Source organism: Gymnodraco acuticeps, unplaced genomic scaffold (assembly GCF_902827175.1).
Source record: "Gymnodraco acuticeps unplaced genomic scaffold, fGymAcu1.1, whole genome shotgun sequence".
Lineage (NCBI taxonomy): Eukaryota > Metazoa > Chordata > Actinopteri > Perciformes > Bathydraconidae > Gymnodraco > Gymnodraco acuticeps.
In genome coordinates this window covers 4,526,189-4,546,200 of record NW_022989748.1, presented here as the reverse complement: position 1 = coordinate 4,546,200, position 20,012 = coordinate 4,526,189, and the positions used below count along the sequence as shown (strand labels likewise).

At 42.7% G+C, this 20,012-nt stretch overlaps 1 protein-coding gene across 4 annotated transcripts in view; it reads left to right on the top strand.

Annotated features, from left to right (window-relative positions):
• The window catches only part of LOC117560082 (RNA-binding protein with multiple splicing-like), a 30,405-nt gene extending 17,278 nt beyond the window's left edge, over nucleotides 1-13,127 (top strand). For 2 of the 4 annotated variants that reach the window (XM_034237027.1, XM_034236878.1), the window contains exons 8-9: nucleotides 9,181-9,281; nucleotides 10,100-13,127. The gene's annotated coding sequence lies outside the window, so the exon portion shown is untranslated. Of the gene's footprint in view, nucleotides 1-9,180; nucleotides 9,282-10,096 lie in introns of all 4 variants that reach the window. The other 2 variants (XM_034237102.1, XM_034236951.1) reach the window with 1 other exon arrangement.
• Nucleotides 13,128-20,012: the final 6,885 nt, after the last annotated feature.

Below are 20,012 nucleotides of genomic sequence, written 5' to 3'. Positions count from 1 at the left end.
GAAGGGATGAAGGTCCACTTGATTGGATCAAGGAATGTAGGAAGGGAGGGATTGGTGAAGGGATGTAGGGGTCTAGGGAGGGGATGATGGGCCCAAGGGATGTAAGAAGGGAGGGATGAATGGATGTAGGGAGGGTTGAAGGATGCGATGAATGTATGGAGGATATGTACGGAGGGATGAGGAGATTAAGGGAGGGATTAATGGATATAGCAAGGGATGTAGGGTTGTACAGCGGTAATTAATTCATGTAGGGGAAAAGAGAGGGTGGTGTGTGAATTTGGTCACAATCGGTTTTGGATGTGTTGACCAGTGTAAGTAACTCATCAGGTGATCAGAGGTGAGGTGGAGGCGTGGCACCGCTCTGAACCTTAGATAACTAATTCACTTTATTTAACTCAACATATTGATGAGTGAGGCTTTAATTAAGGAAGCCTTCCTCCACTTCTAACTTCACTCTGACATGTAGTTCATCAGGTGTTCCTGCGTATCTGAAGGACATTGCCTCATATGTATTGCTGTCATTTACACAAAGATCCAGCTCTCCAGAGTCTGAGTGTTTATAAATATAAATGTTTTAATATTATTATGATACACTAACATTGCCATAAAAACCCTGAATATGGTCCTGGGATGCTGTTGGCACTGTGCAGCAGATATTAGGGTGTGTTTGTCACTTTGTCACCCGCTGTCAGGATGAAATACATTTTTTAATTTAAAGGCACGTTATGACACACACCGGAGGAGTGTAAAGGGAAGAGGAGGAGGAGGAGATCGTAAACGTGAAACCATGAGTCCGAGGGCCGCTCTGATGAATCTTTATTAAAAAATGATTAGCACGGGTTTATTTCAGATAAATTACACAGTTAATGTTACTGCAGACTCACGGTGATCAGATAATAAGAGGAGAGGAACGTGCACACACTGAACACTGACTGCTGCGTGTGTGTGTGTGTGTGTGTGTGTGTGTGTGTGTGTGTGTTTGTTTGTTTGTCGGCGCCAGTCACCCTGTCCCCGGTCCTCCTCCCTCTACTCCCGGGAGTCGGGACAGGAAGCAACATGTTGTGCCCCCCCCTCAGGGAGGCTAACACACTCAGGCTGCTGCTTCAGACTTCTACATGAAGACACACACACACACACACACACACACACACACACACACACACACACACACACACACACACACACACACACACACTGTGTGATCTGCTGTGTGGGGGGTTTCCTCTCTCTATCTGTCTGTCTGTCTGTGGGGGGGTACAAGAGGAAGTGAGGGGCTTTGGGGAAATAATTACTCCTCAATCTAACCAGCAGGAAGTAATCTGCCTGGTCAGTACTATAACAACAACATCCCGACTTCATAATAACGTATATACTCATGATGTGCACACACACTGACAGGTGCACCTCTCATGGTTTCCCTCCCTAACATTAAGGATGGTTAATATCTGAGAAGTGCATGCGTGTGCGTGTGTGTATGGACTAATGGTGAGATCACCTTACGTCCTATCAGAGTAGTTATTCATAAAGAGTTTTACAGCAGTGTCTCCACTCTGGCTCTTTAAAACATATTACATATTACATTATAAGATTGTATATTGGTATTGTATATTGGTATATCTTCAGGTCAGTCTTCTGTCTGTCTGTGTGTGAGTGAGTGTGTGTGTGTGTGTGTGTGTGTGTGTGTGTGTGTGTGTGTGTGTGTGTGTGTGTGTGTGTGTGTGTGTGTGTATAGCTCGATCAAACCTGACATTCATGCTCTGTCCACACACCACATCACTGTGGACATTAAAGCAGTGACCTGCAGGAGAGTAATCCAGATTTTCCATCTGACAACACATGGTGTGTGTGCGTGCGTGTGTTTACATCTGTGTGTGTGGCTTCCTGCCCTGAGGAGTTTTTTTCAGCCAATAGCCTGACAAACCAGTGGTTCCTGTGTAGCTTTGGACTAACTCCCACTGGAGAGCCGAGGGCCAGCTGGGGCCCCTCTAATAAGGAAGAGGGACTTATCCTACATGCATAAGCACACACACACAAGCACACACACACACACCACACACACACACACACACACACACACACACACACACACACACACACACACACACACACACACACACACACACACACACACACACACACACACACACACACACACTCATAGATGCAGCGTGGCCATGAGGCTGTCACTGCTCTGTGTGATATGTGAGGAACAGGGCGGATTAAAGCGCTTCACACTCAGGGACGCTCTGCAGAGACCACACTGTTTAACGTCCTCCATTATTGATTCACAGTACTTTATATTGAATCTTATATTTATAATTCCCACAGTTGTTATTAGTTTAAAGAGAGAGTTCTTCTCCCACACACTCCCCCCCCCCCCCCTGCAACGCCTCCATTGGACTCCTTAGTACTTCCGAAACATAGGGACATCACTATGGAAAACTTGTGCTGTAACACATTGTACTTGATAGGCTAAGAGGAGGGACATCGCTAAGTTGTTGACCAATCAGAGCAGACTGGGCTCTGGTTTCAGACAGATGGTGAAAAGAGGTGCTGCAGCACAGGCAGTATGAGTAAAATAAAAAGCTTTTTTACAGTGGCCCTGAAGTGCAAGACACCACAGCATTTCAGAAAACACCACAGCATTTCACATTGGACGGAAAGGGTATTACTTTAGGGAGAACACTTCTTGTTTGTAATTGGACAGAGCCAGCCAGAGAAGCACTGTCAAGAAATGACGCTTCGTGATTGGTCAGCACCCGACAGCGCAACATGTCTCAACGGTCCCAACCATGGACTGTGGTCCCAACACATCAGCCATTAGCTGTTAGCACACACTCAGAGCTCACAGTCACAGCTCCTCATATCTGTTCAGAAACTGGACAAAAGTTAAACATATACAAAACACAGACTTTCTATGTCATGGCGAATACAGTCGCTGCTTTATTTATGTCTGTATGACGTTGTTGTGAGTATGGACGGAGCAGCTACAGGTTAGTTTTCTGAAATGCTGTAGTGTTTTGTGAAATGCTGTGGTGTTTTTTTTTAATACTTTATTTTTAAGTTGTTAAGACATTACAAAGGAAACAACACATAACATACAACATACAGGTCACTGGGGTAATACATCATCAATATGTTCTCAGCAATTATTCTTGTCATATGGGAAAATCTCCCTCACAACGGGTTCACAACAAATCTGTGTGAAACATACAGTAGTAGCAAAGTTATGCAAGAATTATAGACTATTGTACCAAAAGGAGTAAAGCAAAAATAAAAGAATTATCTCAGGGTTATCTGAGCCCCCTCTTCATGTGCAAAACCCATTTGGACCAGTAATTGTCAAATGTTTCACTACAGAGTCTTAAGGCCCTGACACACCAGGCCGAAATTGGCCGTTTTCGTTAGTCGGACGACGAAGCGTCCCCTGTCGCCCAAACTCAATTTGGTGTGTCCCGCACCGTCGGCCGTGACACGCCTTATTCGGCCACAAGCAGTCGGACAAAGAAATCACTCTGATTGGCTCTTCAGCTAGCGAATCAGTGCATGAGAAGCGAAACGGTTGCTTGAGAATAGAGTGGCGAAGTCACGCCCATCTACTTCCGCCCCATGGGACCTTATTTCTGAAAAATTATGTATTGAAGTCAATGGAGAGAGAAAACGTATCTTTCGATCCCGTTTGAATTGTGCCACGAATTACACATATGATGTTTGTCAATCTTAAAAAATCATTTCCATGTCAAAAAAGTCACATTTTGTCTTAAAACTGTTGAAATATAAGACTATGAAAAATACGCAACTAGAAAAACTACAAATCCCAGAGTCGCGTACATTAACGTTACACATTACACTCGTGTTACTCACCAACACCTTGTATAGCTGGTCCCGCATGCTGGCTCTTACGGAACCGACTAACTCCCCTTTTGTGTATGTACAGTTCTCAACATGGCCAGACTTGTAGAGATTTTCACCTATTTTAATACTTTTCACTTCATTCTGAAAGAAAGAGGTGAAATGTGCTAACGTGACGGCCATCTTGGTGTTGGTGACGTATGCAAGACCAGAGTTGTAGTTCATTCAGCGGTTCACACAAAAAAATGTGTTACTTCACAGTTTTACGACACTTTTTTTTTTGACTTGCAAAATTATCTTTTAAATTGACAAACATCACATGTGTAATTCGTTGCACAATTCAAACGGGATCAAAAGATCATCTTTCTCTCTCCATTGACTTCAATACATAATTTTTCCAAAATAAGGTCCCATGGAGGTCCACCGGAAAGGGAGGGACTTCGCCTCTCTATGTCTTCCACAAGCAACACTCCAATGGCTGATAGCTCCAGTACCGCACGAAACATGTTTTCGATGGACGAGAGTGAAAATGGAACGCACATGCTATTTGTTGTTTGTTTATATCACGCAGTCTGTTCTTCTTCTCTGTCTTTCGGTTGTTGCCTCTTTTGAATGACGAATACACACTACCGCCGCCTGCTGATAAGGATAGTTATTGCCACTCACGCATGCGCAGTTCGTACGTGCTCGGCTGAAGTCTTTGCGGTGTGTTCCAGTGCGACACATGGCCAAGACGCAAGAGAACACGGCGACGCAACAGTCGGCGTCGGCGAGTTCTCTGGTGACTGCTTGGTGTGTCAGGGCCTTTAGAGAAAAAGTCAGCCACTCCATACGAAACAAGTCATTTACAATGTTTATCCATTCTCCCTTTGTTGGCGGATCTTTCACAAGCCATTTTTTGGTAATTGCCTTTTTGCTGGCTGTCAGTAATATTTTAAGAAGATACTTGTCCTGAACACTAAATTCCACTGGTATATTAGCTAAATAAATCCCATCAAAACTGTTTGGAATCTCAAAGCCAAGAATTGAATTTATTTCCGATAGATAGCCAATAGGGTTTGATCACTGGACAGTTCCAGAATATGTGGAAATGATCAGCCATAATATTACTACACTGCCTCCAGCAATGTCCAGATTCTGGTCTGCCATTCTGATGGTATTTTATTCTTGAATCGAATAATATTCTTCCATGAGAATTCTCTCCAAAGGCCAGAGCTGGAGGTGGTGGATTGTATTTTACATATGTTAGACCAGGCATCCTCAAACTACGGACTCCGGTCCGGATCCGGACCGAACCAGCACTGTCTCCGGACTCTGAGCAAATTATACTTTTCATATGTATTATCTCTCTGTATTATATGTGAGACATCGCCACAACGCATTCGCAACGAGTCAAAATTCTCCGCTATGTCCACTGCAAACAGCGCTCTGCATGTCTGACTGTTCCACTGTGTTCCACCTGTGTGTGTCAACGCTTTGGTCCAATCACATTCAGCATCCAGTCAGCGTTTTTTCCCCCCAAACAATCTGCGAATCAGAGGCACAGTAGGGCGGGTCTTCGCGGACTGCGGGTGGGAAAAATGTGTGTGTCTCTTTCAACCTGTCTAAGTCAGAGCGAGAATTAAAACAAAAACAAAAAAATTTCAGAGCGAGAGTTAACAGCTCATCTAGTTCCATCTGTACTGTAGCTAGTAGCCTAGTTTCACCTACCGGGGTGGCAACTGACACCCTCAAAATAGGCCTTGCCACCCCAGCTGCCACCCCAGTTGGCAGCTTTGTTTTGAAAGAAAAGTTGTGGCTCATCGGACATTTATGAGAGAAAGTCTCTAATGTCCGAGTGCAAGTGAATGCAGCACAAGATGCACGTCATGTAACCCCTCCCCCGGTCCTGGCGCGAGCGTGGACATACGATTTGGCGGCGATTTCATTTTTAACTGGACGGCGCAAAACGAGAAGCATTCGGACCCAAGCACTGAAGGAATGAGTTATTTGCGGTCTACAATGACAGAGAAGAGACTGTCAGTGTGGCTGTACTCAGCATTGAATCAAAACGCACTGAAGCTGTTGATCTTAATACGTTTGTGAGGCGTTTTGCTGAACACAATGGTAATCGCCGCATTCAGCTGTAATAGACATGTCAACTTGATGCTCTGCTCACGGATGAGCATACACAACTATTAAGATGATGACCTTACGTGTGTAAATATATTTTTTTCTTTGAGGGGGTCTGCCCCCAAAAAACTGTTTTAAGTCCTGAGAAAGTCAAATAAGACGGTGTTTAAAACTACACTGCCCAGCCAAAAAAAAGTAACCACTTTGATTGAACTAGGCCAGTAGGTAAGGACTTTCCACTGGATAATAACTGCAGTATAAAATAATGCATGACTGAAGTGATGGAGACCATGTTGAAGGCAAACAAAAAGAGGAAATAACAGGTAAAATCAAGCAAATCCCCCTCTCAGATTGCACAGCAACCAGAAGAACATAAATACTGGCTGGTGATTTGATTCATCAGCTTTGTGATGGAATAAAAAATGCACAGTGCATTTCCTTAGCTGTGGGTGAGTCCACTGACACCACTGACAATGCTCAGTTGCTGGTGTTTGTGAGTTTTTATGATGAGGCAAAGGGGGAGTTTGTTGAAGATGTGTTGGGCCTGACGAACCTCAGTGGACACAAAAGGGGGAATACATTTATAAAGCAATAATGGGAATGCTGAATGAAAGAGGGTGCAGCTGCCTTTATTCATAACTGTGCAGCTCTTACACTGCGACTCTGAGGGGTCAAGCACAGACACAATAACAATGAAAACTGCTGCATACAGATTATTTTTGTTTTTGCAACCTCGTGTTAAGAATCTTGTTGCAATTGTTTAAAAGTTTGAATGACCGTAATAAACGGACCTTTGTCTTATTGAAACATTTATTTTGGACCTTTAAGATTTGTATTTGAGTACCCCTGTGTTAGACCATTCCTCTTCTGTAATAGTAATATTAGCTTCTACTTCCCATTTGGCTTTCACATATAGGGTTGAGTGGTTCTTGGCGGATTGTAGACAGGAGTATATTCTAGAAACCAGTTTATTTTGGGTGTTGTGTATGCGCCCACAAAAATGTCAATCAGGTCAAATTCGAAAAAAATATATAAATGGTGTTTTCTGAAATGCTGTAGCGTTTTGTGAAATGCTGTAGTGTTTTCTGAAATGCTGTGGTGTTTTCTGAAATGCTGTAGTGTTTTCTGAAATGCTGTGGTGTTTTCTGAAATGCTGTGGTGTTTTCTGAAATGCTGTAGTGTTTTCTGAAATGCTGTGGTGTTTTCTGAAATGCTGTGGTGTTTTCTGAAATGCTGTAGTGTTTTCTGAAATGCTGTGGTGTTTTCTGAAATGCTGTGGTGTTTTCTGAAATGCTGTGGTGTTTTCTGAAATGCTGTGGTGTTTTCTGAAATGCTGTGGTGTTTTCTGAAATGCTGTGGTGTTTTCTGAAATGCTGTGGTGTTTTCTGAAATGCTGTGGTGTTTTCTGAAATGCTGTGGCGTTTTCTGAAATGCTGTAGTGTTTTCTGAAATGCTGTGGTGTTTTCTGAAATGCTGTGGTGTTTTCTGAAATGCTGTGGTTTTTTCTGAAATGCTGTGGTGTTTTCTGAAATGCTGTGGTTTTTTCTGAAATGCTGTAGCGCTTTCTGAAATGCTGTGGCGTTTTGTGAAATGCTGTGGTGTCTTGCACTTCAGGGCCACCGTACTTTTTGAACATTAAAGCATGGAAACATGTCACAGTAGAGGCACAAAATCTCAATATCAACTTGAACATGTTTTCCCTTATGACATAAACACGCACATCTGTCTTGAGATTTAACTATAAAATACTAGAACTGTCAGGCAAATGTGCATTGTGAGTGTGCAACAAGTTTGACAAGGATCCCTTGAATTAATGATTAAAGAATTACAACAAGGGTACAAAGCACAAAAATAAACTTCACAGTGACAAACTGTCATGTAATCGAGCCTAAATATATCTTGTGTATATATATATTTGTTTTAAATGTACTTCCTTATTAGCCACAGAAGATTCAGTATACAGGAGATGAGATTTTGAAGAATGAACAGACGTTTGATGTTAACTGTGGCTGATTCTCATATCACACAGAAATAAATGCTAGAAAAATACATGTTAACTTTACAAGCCCTGCAGACTATCTCATTGTGTTGAAAGGTAGTGTGATGTTGAACATGACTCCCTGCTGTCAGTTCATGTGCAGCCCTGGTAACATTAGTGTGAGAATAATACACACTTCATGAGAACACACTGCCGCTCAGTGTTTACCTCTCCCACACCGCTCTGGTTTCTGGAGGTAACTCATTAACCCTGACATCAGTGATGTGCACGGACGTGTTCAATGATCAACCCGTTGCACCGTGTGTCTCAGGCAGAACAAACAGCGCTCTGCAGGCTGCGGCTCACTGAGCGGCTCAGTGACGCTCCGATTCCCTCGCCCCCTGAACGCACCACGCATCAGACCAGCCCCCCTCCTACTGAGTGAGCTTTACTCTCTTGTTTATTGTTCCACACAGTCCCCGAGACGATTCTATTCCTGCCTCACATCTGGGGGGTGAGGAGGAGGGGGGGGGGGGGGGGTCGAGGGTCGCCCCCTCTCTTTGGTCTGCTGCGGCATCATGGGAGACATGGCTGTTAGTTCATGAGTTCAACACGGGTCTGAGAGTCAGCTGACATCCTGTTCGTCACACTGTGTGTGTGTGTGTTTGTGTGTGTGTAATGCCTTTGTCAAATCTTTAAGACTTTAGCAGCGTCACTTCTTCTTCATGGTTTGAAGGCTACACTTTAACAAAAAGTGTGTTCACATTTCAGCGTGTGAAGTTCTAATGTTGTCAGAAACTGTCAAGTAATTGAAGTAATGGCTTGTATTAATCACATTACTCAAATCCTCTTTAGAGTGGGTCACCTTTTTAGTTATTTATTTAATCGATCCATGGGGCGTTATAACTTGCCATCACCACCCACTGCTTTGCTAGTGCTGTATTTACTGTGATTAGCATGTAGCTTGTAGCATGTTAACAAACAGTGATCGTTCCAATTGTGGTTTGAATCAGCAGGTGTAGTGTAATGTTTAGATTATTTGTGCATATGAATCAATAAAACAAAAAAGGAGGAATAAACTATAAAAGAAGAACATGAAAGACCACCTAACAATTACATTAATTAACATTTAATCATATTTTTCTGCCCTGATTTCATACACTGTATATCACAAATCAGTGTGCTCAAGGCTGTTAAAGATGTTCACTCTGTATAACTGGACCTCATTGTGTGTGCAGGCTCCTGATGTGTGATGGTGTGCGGCTGTGACGGTGTTGCTGCTTCTCGTGTCCCATTGAAGGAGGAGGACTGCCCCCCCCCCCTCGAAGCAGCACCGTCGGTGAGTCTCAGCAGGAGAGAGGGAGGTGTAAATCTCACCTCCTCCCCCCTCAGGCTCTCTGTCGCTCTGATGGAGAGGAGCTGAGGATGAAGCTGTGAAAGGGGGGAGGGGGGGACATACTGTAGCAGCGTTTTGTTCATGTAGTCAAAAGTTATTTTAATCTGAGTGAAGAAAGACCAAACTTTTTTAGCTCAAGCCACTGAAATAATTTGTTAATATATTTAATAATGATCAATTTGTGCTTATTTTGTCACTGTAACTTTATTTAAGTCAGTAAGTCTCCCACACATACTGAAACGCCTCATTTGGACTTATTTGCTTAATTCTGTAACATAGTGACATCACCTATGTAACACTCGTGCTCCTATTGTCTAGCCCTCCAACACATTGTGCGTGCTAAAGGGCTGGACATCTCTAAGCAGTTGACCAATCACAACACAGCCAGCCAGCTAACCAATCAGAGCAGACTGGGCTCTGGTTTCAGACAGAGGGTGAAAAGAGGTGCTGCAGCAAAAATAGACCTTGTTGAACAATAAGGCAACAATCATGTCACAGTAGAGGCACAAAATATTATGAACCTGAACAGAATATATCATGTTTACTAAAATACAGCACCACAGTTTCATCTCTCATGGTTATGTCGTTATCTAAAAATCTCTGGTGTTTACCGCAGAGGCAGTGTTAGATATTAGACATTATGTTTGATGCATGTGAGGTTAGGGTGTGTGTGTTGTGAGGTGTGTGTGTCCCTTGTGTTGTCATTAGTGTACAGTGCTGCTGTTTGGTCTCCAAGGTAACCTCTGTCTCTCTCCCAGCAGCCTCCTGGGCCTCAGGACAGACCGCGCCCCCCTCGCCTCCATCACACATTGAGCACCCCCCCCCCCGCCCCCCGACTGTTTTTATACTGTTACACACTCCTCTTCGCAGCGGCAGTGCTCCCTCCTGGTGAAGGTACCCCCTCCCCCAACGTTAGCACTGCCCGCTAATGTTATTACTATAATTATTACTACTCTGTATATCATTCATATTAATGTTATTATTATGATTATTACATACATGTTAAGCATGACTTCGCAAAAAAAAGGAAAAAACTCAATGCTGTACATTTTTAGATATTTTAAAGAAATACAAAAAAGTATTTTTGTAATCGAAACTGTTTGAAATGTTTGATCCTGTTTAAGTGTGCAAGGAACCGTGTGTGTGACATCATATAATTATGAGTCATCATAGAATAATCAGTCATAAAACAATGAGTTATCATAAAACGAGTGGACGTAATGCATCAAAGCAGAGTGTGTCTGCTTTTCTACTTCCTGTTTCTCCGTGTGGGTACCCCATGGAGCCAACATGTACTCCTGATAGAGCTCACATGTAATCCTGATGGACCCAACATGTAGTCCTGATGTAGTCCAGATAGGGCCAATAAGTAGTCCTGATGCAGCCAACATGTAGTCCTGATGGACCCAACATGTAGTCCTGATGTAGTCCAGATAGGGCCAACATGTAGTCCTGATGGACCCAACATGTAGTCCTGATGTAGTCCAGATAGGGCCAACATGTAGTCCTGATGGACCCAACATGTAGTCCTGATGTAGTCCAGATAGGGCCAACATGTAGTCCTGATGCAGCCAACATGTAGTCCTGATGGACCCAACATGTAGTCCTGATGTAGTCCAGATAGGGCCAACATGTAGTCCTGATGGACCCAACATGTAGTCCTGATGTAGTCCAGATAGGGCCAACATGTAGTCCTGATGCAGCCAACATGTAGTCCTGATGGACCCAACATGTAGTCCTGATGTAGTCCAGATAGGGCCAACATGTAGTCCTGATGCAGCCAACATGTAGTCCTGATGGACCCAACATGTAGTCCTGATGTAGTCCAGATAGGGCCAACATGTAGTCCTGATGCAGCCAACATGTAGTCCTGATGGACCCAACATGTAGTCCTGATCTAGTCCTAATGGAGACCACATGTAGTAGTAAAGCCAACATGTAGTCCTAGTACAGCCAACATGTGATCCTGATGTAGTCCTGATGGAGCCAATATGTAGTCCTGACGTAGTCCTTAAAGAGCCAACATGCAGTCCTGACGTAGTCCTTAAAGAGCCAACATGCAGTCCTGATGTAGACCTGATGGAGCCAACATGTAGTCCTGATGGAGCCAACATGTAGTCCTGATGGAGCCAACATGTAGTCCTAATGGAGCCAGCATCTAGTCCTAATGGAGCCAACATGTAGTCCTAATGGAGCCAGCATGTAGTCCTAATGGAGCCAGCATGTAGTCCTAATGGAGCCAGCATGTAGTCCTAATGGAGCCAACTTGTAGTCCTGACGTAGTCCTTATAAAGCCAACATGTGGTCCTGATGGAGCTAACATGTAGTCCTGATGGAGCCAACATGTAGTCCTAATGGAGCCAGCATCTAGTCCTGATGGAGCCAACATGTAGTCCTGACGTAGTCCTTATAAAGCCAACATGTGGTCCTGATGGAGCTAACATGTAGTCCTGATGGAGCCAACATGTAGTCCTGATGGAGCCAACATGTAGTCCTAATGGAGCCAGCATCTAGTCCTAATGGAGCCAACATGTAGTCCTAATGGAGCTAGCATGTAGTCCTAATGGAGCCAACATGTAGTCCTGACGTAGTCCTTATAAAGCCAACATGTGGTCCTGATGGAGCTAACATGTAGTCCTGATGGAGCCAACTTGTAGTCCTGACGTAGTCCTTATAAAGCCAACATGTAGTCCTGATGGAGCCAACATGTAGTCCTGATGGAGCCAACATGTAGTCCTGATGGAGCCAACATGTAGTCCTAATGGAGCCAGCATCTAGTCCTAATGGAGCCAACATGTAGTCCTAATGGAGCCAGCATGTAGTCCTAATGGAGCCAACTTGTAGTCCTGACGTAGTCCTTATAAAGCCAACATGTGGTCCTGATGGAGCTAACATGTAGTCCTGTGTAGTCGTCCTCTATTTTTCTTCTTATCTCTTTGTTTTCTTACCTGGGACAGTTGTAGACAGATGTAGACGGGTGTATTTGGGTGGAGTTGCCCCCCTCCTGACGGCTGTGGTCCTCGCTGAGATTTCTTGTGAAGTTTGACGTTATTTTAGCTTCCTGTCTCCTTTGGTGTGACAGCAGAGAGCTGCTCGGCGTCTGAAAGAAAGCGTTTAGTCTCTTTTGTCTATTTTTAGTGATTTGCTCGTTGATGATTGGATAAAATACTCTTTGTGTGTATTCTGGGCCTGCAATAATCTTTGCTGTCTGACACATCACTGATCACACTCCTGTGACACTGTGACGACTCCTTGATGTGGCGTTCTTAGAAAAATTCGTGAAGAGGCCGGGTCACGCTGAGAAACAGTCCTCCCTGTGATGTTAAATCATATATCCAGTGTTTGTAATGAATAATAATATTAATATGCACATCATGATTTTGTTTCTACAAACATTTTTTAAGCCAAGTGTGGCAGCAGATTTACTAGAACAAGTATTTATAAGGTGTGTGTGTGTTTTTTTGGGTATCATGTTTTTAAAGTGAGATGCCCATCATATAACTCTCTGTAAGTATTCCTGTAAGTCTAACTGTATATTCCTTTGGTAATTTTGTAGAGCTTTGTGTGTTTGTATATGAACAATGATAATCACTGTGAGCTGCAGAGGTCAGCAGTGTGTACTTTGTGTGTTCCTGCTCCTCTTGTACAGTGTGTGTGTTCTCTGTGAGGATCAGTGAATTACAGAGGTGTGTGTGTGTGTGTTTGAAGCAACAAAAAAAGTGATCAAAATGAGTTTTTATGAAAATGTAAAGACATTAAAGATTGACGTCATGTCATGATTACATTTAATCTTCTCTGAGTTATTGTGCTTTACACCAGTGGGTCACTCACCAGGTAGCTTTTCACCCACAATGCATTTCCACCTGCTCAATTTCCTCCTTCCCCACTCGTTGGATAACACCTCCTCGCCCTCAGGAGGCCACGGACACCATGTGGGATCCTTTAAAGAGCTGCAGACCTCTCTCTGCCCTCTGTAAGAATAACCCGCTCCTCCTGAGACACACACACACACACACACACACACACACACACACACACACACACACACACACACACACACACACACACACACACACACACACACACACACACACACACACACACACACACACACACACACAGGAGGACAGGCCCTGTGTGTGTGCCTACGCCCCACTGGCCGCAGTTAGTAAAATAGTTTGACTCTGACAGCCCATGGGTGAGCCTCTGAAGCATCTCTGCTACAGTTAGCTTTGAAAGTCAACGGCTACAGTTAACTTTGAAAGCTAATGGTTAAAGTGTGCGTTGTGGGTTGCTAGTGGGTTGTTAACAGCATCAAACACAAAGTCAAGCTGATGGTGATGGGCTTTACTCTCCAGGTGTCATCGACATTGAGCCAGTTGTTCTGTAAGGTTTAACCCCTGATCTCAGGTCAGTGCTACTTTCAGCACGAATACACTTCACATGTCTCAGTGCTCATATGTTTAACATTACTGTAACCACAAACAACTCAGACAGCTGCTGACAGTCACATCTGTGCAGTCAGCAGATCTCCAGCACTGAAAAACAGTGACTCAGTAGCCTTCATATTTTTGCACAGTCACTGGCTGATCTGTCTCCTGTACAGAATCTCTGAGAAACTGACCCCCTCACAGCCGGGAACCCCTCCTCCTCCCCTGCTGGGGCCCCTGCTCCTTTCTCCTCCACTTCCTGTTTCTCACACACTTCATGTTGCTTCAGTTTGCCTCATGTTATCTTAATAACTAAAGCCAATAATTGTGAGAAGGATCATGTTGCTCTATTGTGTGTGTGTGTGTGTGTGTGTGTGTGTGTGTGTGTATTTGATGTGAGTGTGATATGATAACCTGGCTGATGACATCATAGAAAATATAATAAAAATAGCTCCACAGCGCTGCCTGGTGGTTATACAACACATTACATCATGTAGTAGAGTAGAAATACTCACATTTTCATATTGTATGGTGTGTTTTTATTTGCAGTAGTTTTAAACTGGTACCTGCTGAGCTGGTACCACACAAACTGGTGTCAGGGCGCCCTCCTGTGGTCACAGAGGCTCAGTGCATCTCATCTCTGTTCCTATCACTGAATGGATCCTTTTTTCAGACATCATGTGAGCAGTCAATTCATATCAGCTGACTGCAGAGGCCTGCAGGCAGCAACACAAGATCCAGACTCTAGAGCAACTGTTCATTTATTCAAACTTAAATGATCCACCAACATTAGACTCATCCACATGGCTTCATCGTCACACACTAAATATTAAAAGTAATCGGAGCAAATTAGTTTCTCAGCTCCTACCACAGCTGATCATCTGTCTGCACAGCTGCAGGAAGTGAACTGCAGTTATAAAGAGTTTATTTAGAGGACTCTTCTCTGACAACTCTTTAGCATGTTTGACTAACTACAACAGATGTGTTAGATCTCTATATCTTGATTAAATATCACTTGGTTACTGCTTCTTGAAGAGACTATTATGCTATTTGTGGTTTTACCTTTCCACCCAGATGCTCTGTAATTGGTTGGGTTGTTCACCAGCCAATCACAGTGTTCCACATCATCAAAAGTGGACGAATGTTAGGCACATGCTCATCTATTAATCATATTGTTCAATTACAAAAACTATCAGAGGAAATACTTATCAAACAAACTTTACCTCAGAAGATATCATATCATGTCCTAAAAGGTAACTATAAATACTTAATGTTTTCGAACCAAAACACAATCTTTTATAAACCTGTTCATTTGTTTGAATTCACCACGTTAACCCTGTGAAAAAGATTTAACCATCTGTATGTGAGGAGTTGAGAATGCGAAAAGGAATGAACAGGAACATGTGTTTTAATAATTTATGTTATTGATTTATTGTAAGAGGGATTACACTCACCTGTTAGACCAGTGGTTCTCAAACTTTTTTCAATAATGTACCCCCTTTGAAAATAAATTCTGCCAAGTACCCCCTGATCAGCGCAAACACAATTTGTTAAGGAAAAAATGCCTATAAAGAGGTACAGTAGCCTACAGTGCTGCACCATCAGTGTCTGATTTATTAAAACAACAACATTGTAACTGAGAAACACTTAAATGCTACATTTCAAATGTTTACAATCCATCAATAAATTCATGGCAAACCAAATTTAACATCATGCAATAACACAGAGACGTCATTAGTTGCATTGAACTGATCTTTTTAATAAGTTGTACTTACAATTTAGTGAGAAACATGGGCTTGTGCTTCACTGAGGATCTTTGTCATTCTCGATGACAGGGAGGCCACTGCAGTTATTACACTTCGCGTTTTGAAATATGTGGAACTGTTAATTATAAAACCCACACTGCTCAAACTTCGTTACTTTTCCTATAATTGGTATATCCATTTATTTATTTATTTTGGGGTGTGGGGAATGAAGAGAAAAAATATATGAGCATTTTATGAGCATGGGATTTTGACCCCTCCTATAAACCTATGCATAATATATGCTGCGCTATACTTTGCGGCCACAAGCCGTTGACAAGCGACGCTTATTGTTTCGGTGTCCTTTGATAAGCAGGCAGTCATATAATTAACTAGAACTAGCTAGATCTGATAGATTTGGACATAAACGCGAGTGAAGTATAACCGGACGCGAGAGAGAGATCAGAGATCAGGGGGTATACTACGAAGCAGGATTTTCGCTTAGCCGGCTAAATTCAGGGGAAACTCCGGCTTTCCGGTCCTACGAAGCTGGTTCTCTTTTTAGCAGGCTAGATCTCCATGGTAACTTATGCTTATCGGCTAACCTGGGGGGTATACTACGAATCTAGTTCAACCTATCCTGGATATGTTTTGAGTTATCCGGTTGACTTAATCCAAAACAAAGCCGCTCTCGCTAAACTGTCCTACAACGCTGGCTATCAACTCGTTCGCTCAAGCCAGCCGTGGCTGCGTGTCCTAGTTAGGTGCGCGTTCACATGAAAGGGGTGGTATCTGGAGCATTCGACCAATCACAAACATGGAGAAGCGTACTGACAGCGCAGCGTCATACTTCTGAATGAAAAGTCAACTATAATATTAGTCAAATGTGAAGAAGTTAAACTTTAAACATCCATGACTTAAACACTTTATCCAGGATCAAAGCCACATAGCTGCACCTGCAAGGTGAATACAGCTGGCAAAAGAAAAAGTGTTTGAATGCGTACATTAACAGGTTTATGATATCACTGCCCCGTCTAAAACACGAGTGGATCTGACTTTAATTACATTTGACTCGAGTGTTTCGTCAACTAAATGTGTTGCTTAAAATAATACTTCTGCATACAGTAGGCCTATGTGACACTGTGAGTGTTGCACAGTCAGATACGGCTCAGCTGACTCAGATAAGGAAATATATGATAGCCTACATTATGATGTGATATGATGTGATATGAATGATAATGGGACACATCGACGTCTGCAGCACTCACAGTGCCGCGGACTGTAGGCAACGTAATGTTACTTTGATCTGGTTACTTATGTTGTGGCAGATATTTAATTAAGCTTTCTTAACATAGGCTAATAGTAGGCTATAATAGTTATAATAGTCAGATTGCTCTGAAGATGGGAGGTGATATTCTATTCATTTTCACGTTCACACAGTCGGTGATTTTGTCCGGCCGTCTTTCCTGCAACGGCAGTTTAAAACTGTATTTCCTCCGCACACTGAGCTCTGATTGGTCAGCAGGCGTGGTGCTTTCGCTGAGTTGATCTCTTATCCTGGAACATATCCTGCTTCGGAGCACAGACTAGGTTCCAGGATAAGTCACCATGGAGATCTAGCCCGCTAAACAGTGAACCAGCTTCGTAGTACCGGAAATCCCAGAAGTTATCTTGCTAAACGAAAATCCTGCGTCGTAGTATACCCCCCTGGTTAGGTTGCAGGCTAAGAGCTCAACTCAGTGAAAGCACTGCCTGCTGACCAATCAGTGTGCGGAGTTTAAAGCGATCAAGTCATATTACAGGAGAAAGGAAATACAGAAAAGCTGTCGTTGCAGGAAAGACGGCCGGGAACATTAATAGAATATCACCTCCCATCTTCAGAGCAATCTGACTATTATAACATTAGCGTTAATAAAGCTTACTTAAATATCTGCCACAACATAAGTAACCGGATCAGAGTAACATTAAGTACAGTCCGTGGCATATCACTTCATAATGTATCATATATTTCCTCATCTGAGCCGTATCTGGCCGTGCAACACTCACAGTGTCACATACTGTATACAGAAGTATTATTTTAAGCAACACATTAAGTTGACGAAACACTCGAGTCAAATGTAATTAAAGTCAGATCCACTCGTGTCTTGGACGGGGCAGTGATATCATAAACCTGTTAATGTATGCATTCAAACACTTGTTCTGTTACCAGCTGTATTCACCTTGCAGGTGCAGCTATGTGGCTTTTATCCTGGATAAAGTGTTTAAGTCATGGATGATTAAAGTTTAACTTCTTCATATGTCTAATATTATAGTTGACTTTTCATTCAGGAAGTATGACGCTGCGCTGTCAGTATGCTTCTCCATGTTTGTGATTGGTCGAATGCTCCAAATACCACCCCTTTCATGTAAACGCATCTAACGTTCCGCTGTTCATTATAATAAAAAAAAACAGAGCATTAAACAAACCATACTCTTACTTTGAAATCATGCGGAAATGTCGTCATCAGCAGGCCATCACGTGGTTTCCGAAAATCACCGAGTGACACGAGTAGATTTTAGCCGAGACTGGCGGAAAATATGTCTCAAAATTCCGTGTGTGTAAAAAGACGATCCACAAGTATGGCGTTATATTTGTGCCTCTATCCTGAGCACGCAATGAAACATGTTGAGCATAGAAAATGCTATTGAGCGCGCACTTGAACATTTTTGAGCACAGAGAAATATATTTTCTCTCATAAAACTCCTGCTCCGTGCGCAAGCAGACCGCTGCACGCGCTCTCTCTCCCTCGCTCGCTCGCTCGCTCGACCTCTCCAGCCTGTGCGCGCTCAGCTTTGCCTGCGCTCGCTCAAGTTGTCACAGCGTTACAAATGTGCCACAAAACCAACCAATCGGTGAACTCGAGGTCAATTCTGATTGGCTGGTCCAGCGCCAGTAGAGTTGCGACAGCGGAAGTCCAAAATGCTTGATCGTCACGTGGTTCAGAGAGACTCAGAAAGTTCCCGGAAGTTCGTGGCGGGCCATTTGAATCACGATTTGAATGCATTAATAATAGGATAGAAATGCAATTTTTGCTAATTAGTGGTCAATAAAGGTTTTGATTTGCAATATGTATACAACATATCGATATGTGTATGTAGTTACATCAATGTGTTTTGTTTTTTTAAAAGTAAAATGTGCTAATATTTGAGGATTAAGATAAAATAAGAAGTACTTTATTGATACCAATTGGGGAAATGTTTACGCTGCAGCAGCAAAAGACAAGGCATTTCACATTAGACTAGAATTAAACAATCGAAAATGTAAACATCTTAAATAGAAATAACATAGCATTACAAAAAGTAGAAAATATACATAGTGTGAACAGCTATCTTACCTGTTAACATATACATGTTAGGCTAACGGTGCCTTTGTTACAGAGCCTGTTGCTGTTGTTTATTGCTTTGAATTCTTTAAAACAAATATTATCTTCTTAAACTTATATGGTAGTCAGGAGCATCACTTTCTAATGTTTATTGATATATTTAGAGGGAGGGGATGGGAAGGAAGGTTTCAAAATTCAGATTAGAATAATTTCTACCATTTCTTTAATTCATGGTGGTTTCAGTAATCCCCTGGTAATCGAGGACCCAAGTAATCTAAAGTACTAATGTAATCTTTATGACTTTCAGAAAGGACAGGAGACCCACAGGTGCCTATCAATGATTGTCAACTGACAGCAAAATGAGTCAAAGGGCTAGCAGCAGCAGCATGATGATGTTACATGTGTTGTTTAAGGAACATCCATGTAAATAAATGGAATTCAATAAACATTGCATATCATGCAGTTTGTCTGTGCCTTTTCCTCTGTTGTCCTGGCATATCGTCTCCCCCATGGTTTGCTGTGCTGCCTGGGGATGCTCCAAGCGCTCAGAGAAAGGAGTATGAATGTAAGGTTTCCCCACTGACAGAGAGGAGGAAAGAATGTCTGGCTCAAGTCAGCAGGAGCAATTTAACTATCACAAAAGACAACAACAGCAACAACATGTGAGGTAATCATATTTTCCCTAAACAAAGACCACACCATTGGGAAGCTTAACGTCTGTTTAATCAAAAATAAGGAACAGGGAGAGGCTTGCAAAGCTCTGAGAGCTGAGACTCAGGGTCAGGGTCTCAGTGGGTATTCAGGCTCTATTGAATCCCCCTGGGGTTCTTGTGCTGAAAGAGGGAGACAAAGACAGGAGAAAGGGTTAGATACATCTAGCAACCTATAGGATGGGAAATTGCTGACCCATTTTAAACTTACCTTGTGTTTTCACTCTCACTTAAGTCCCTCTCCCTTTGCCATCAATCCAAAATCAGCTGAGCTGCAACATAATACAGACAGGTAATAATCAACAGAATCACAAGGACAATATGGCTGTGATAAAAACACTCACCCATAATAATAATAATAATAATAATAATAATAATAATAATAATGCATTTTATTTATGGGCGCCTTTCAAAGCTCTCAAGGACACCT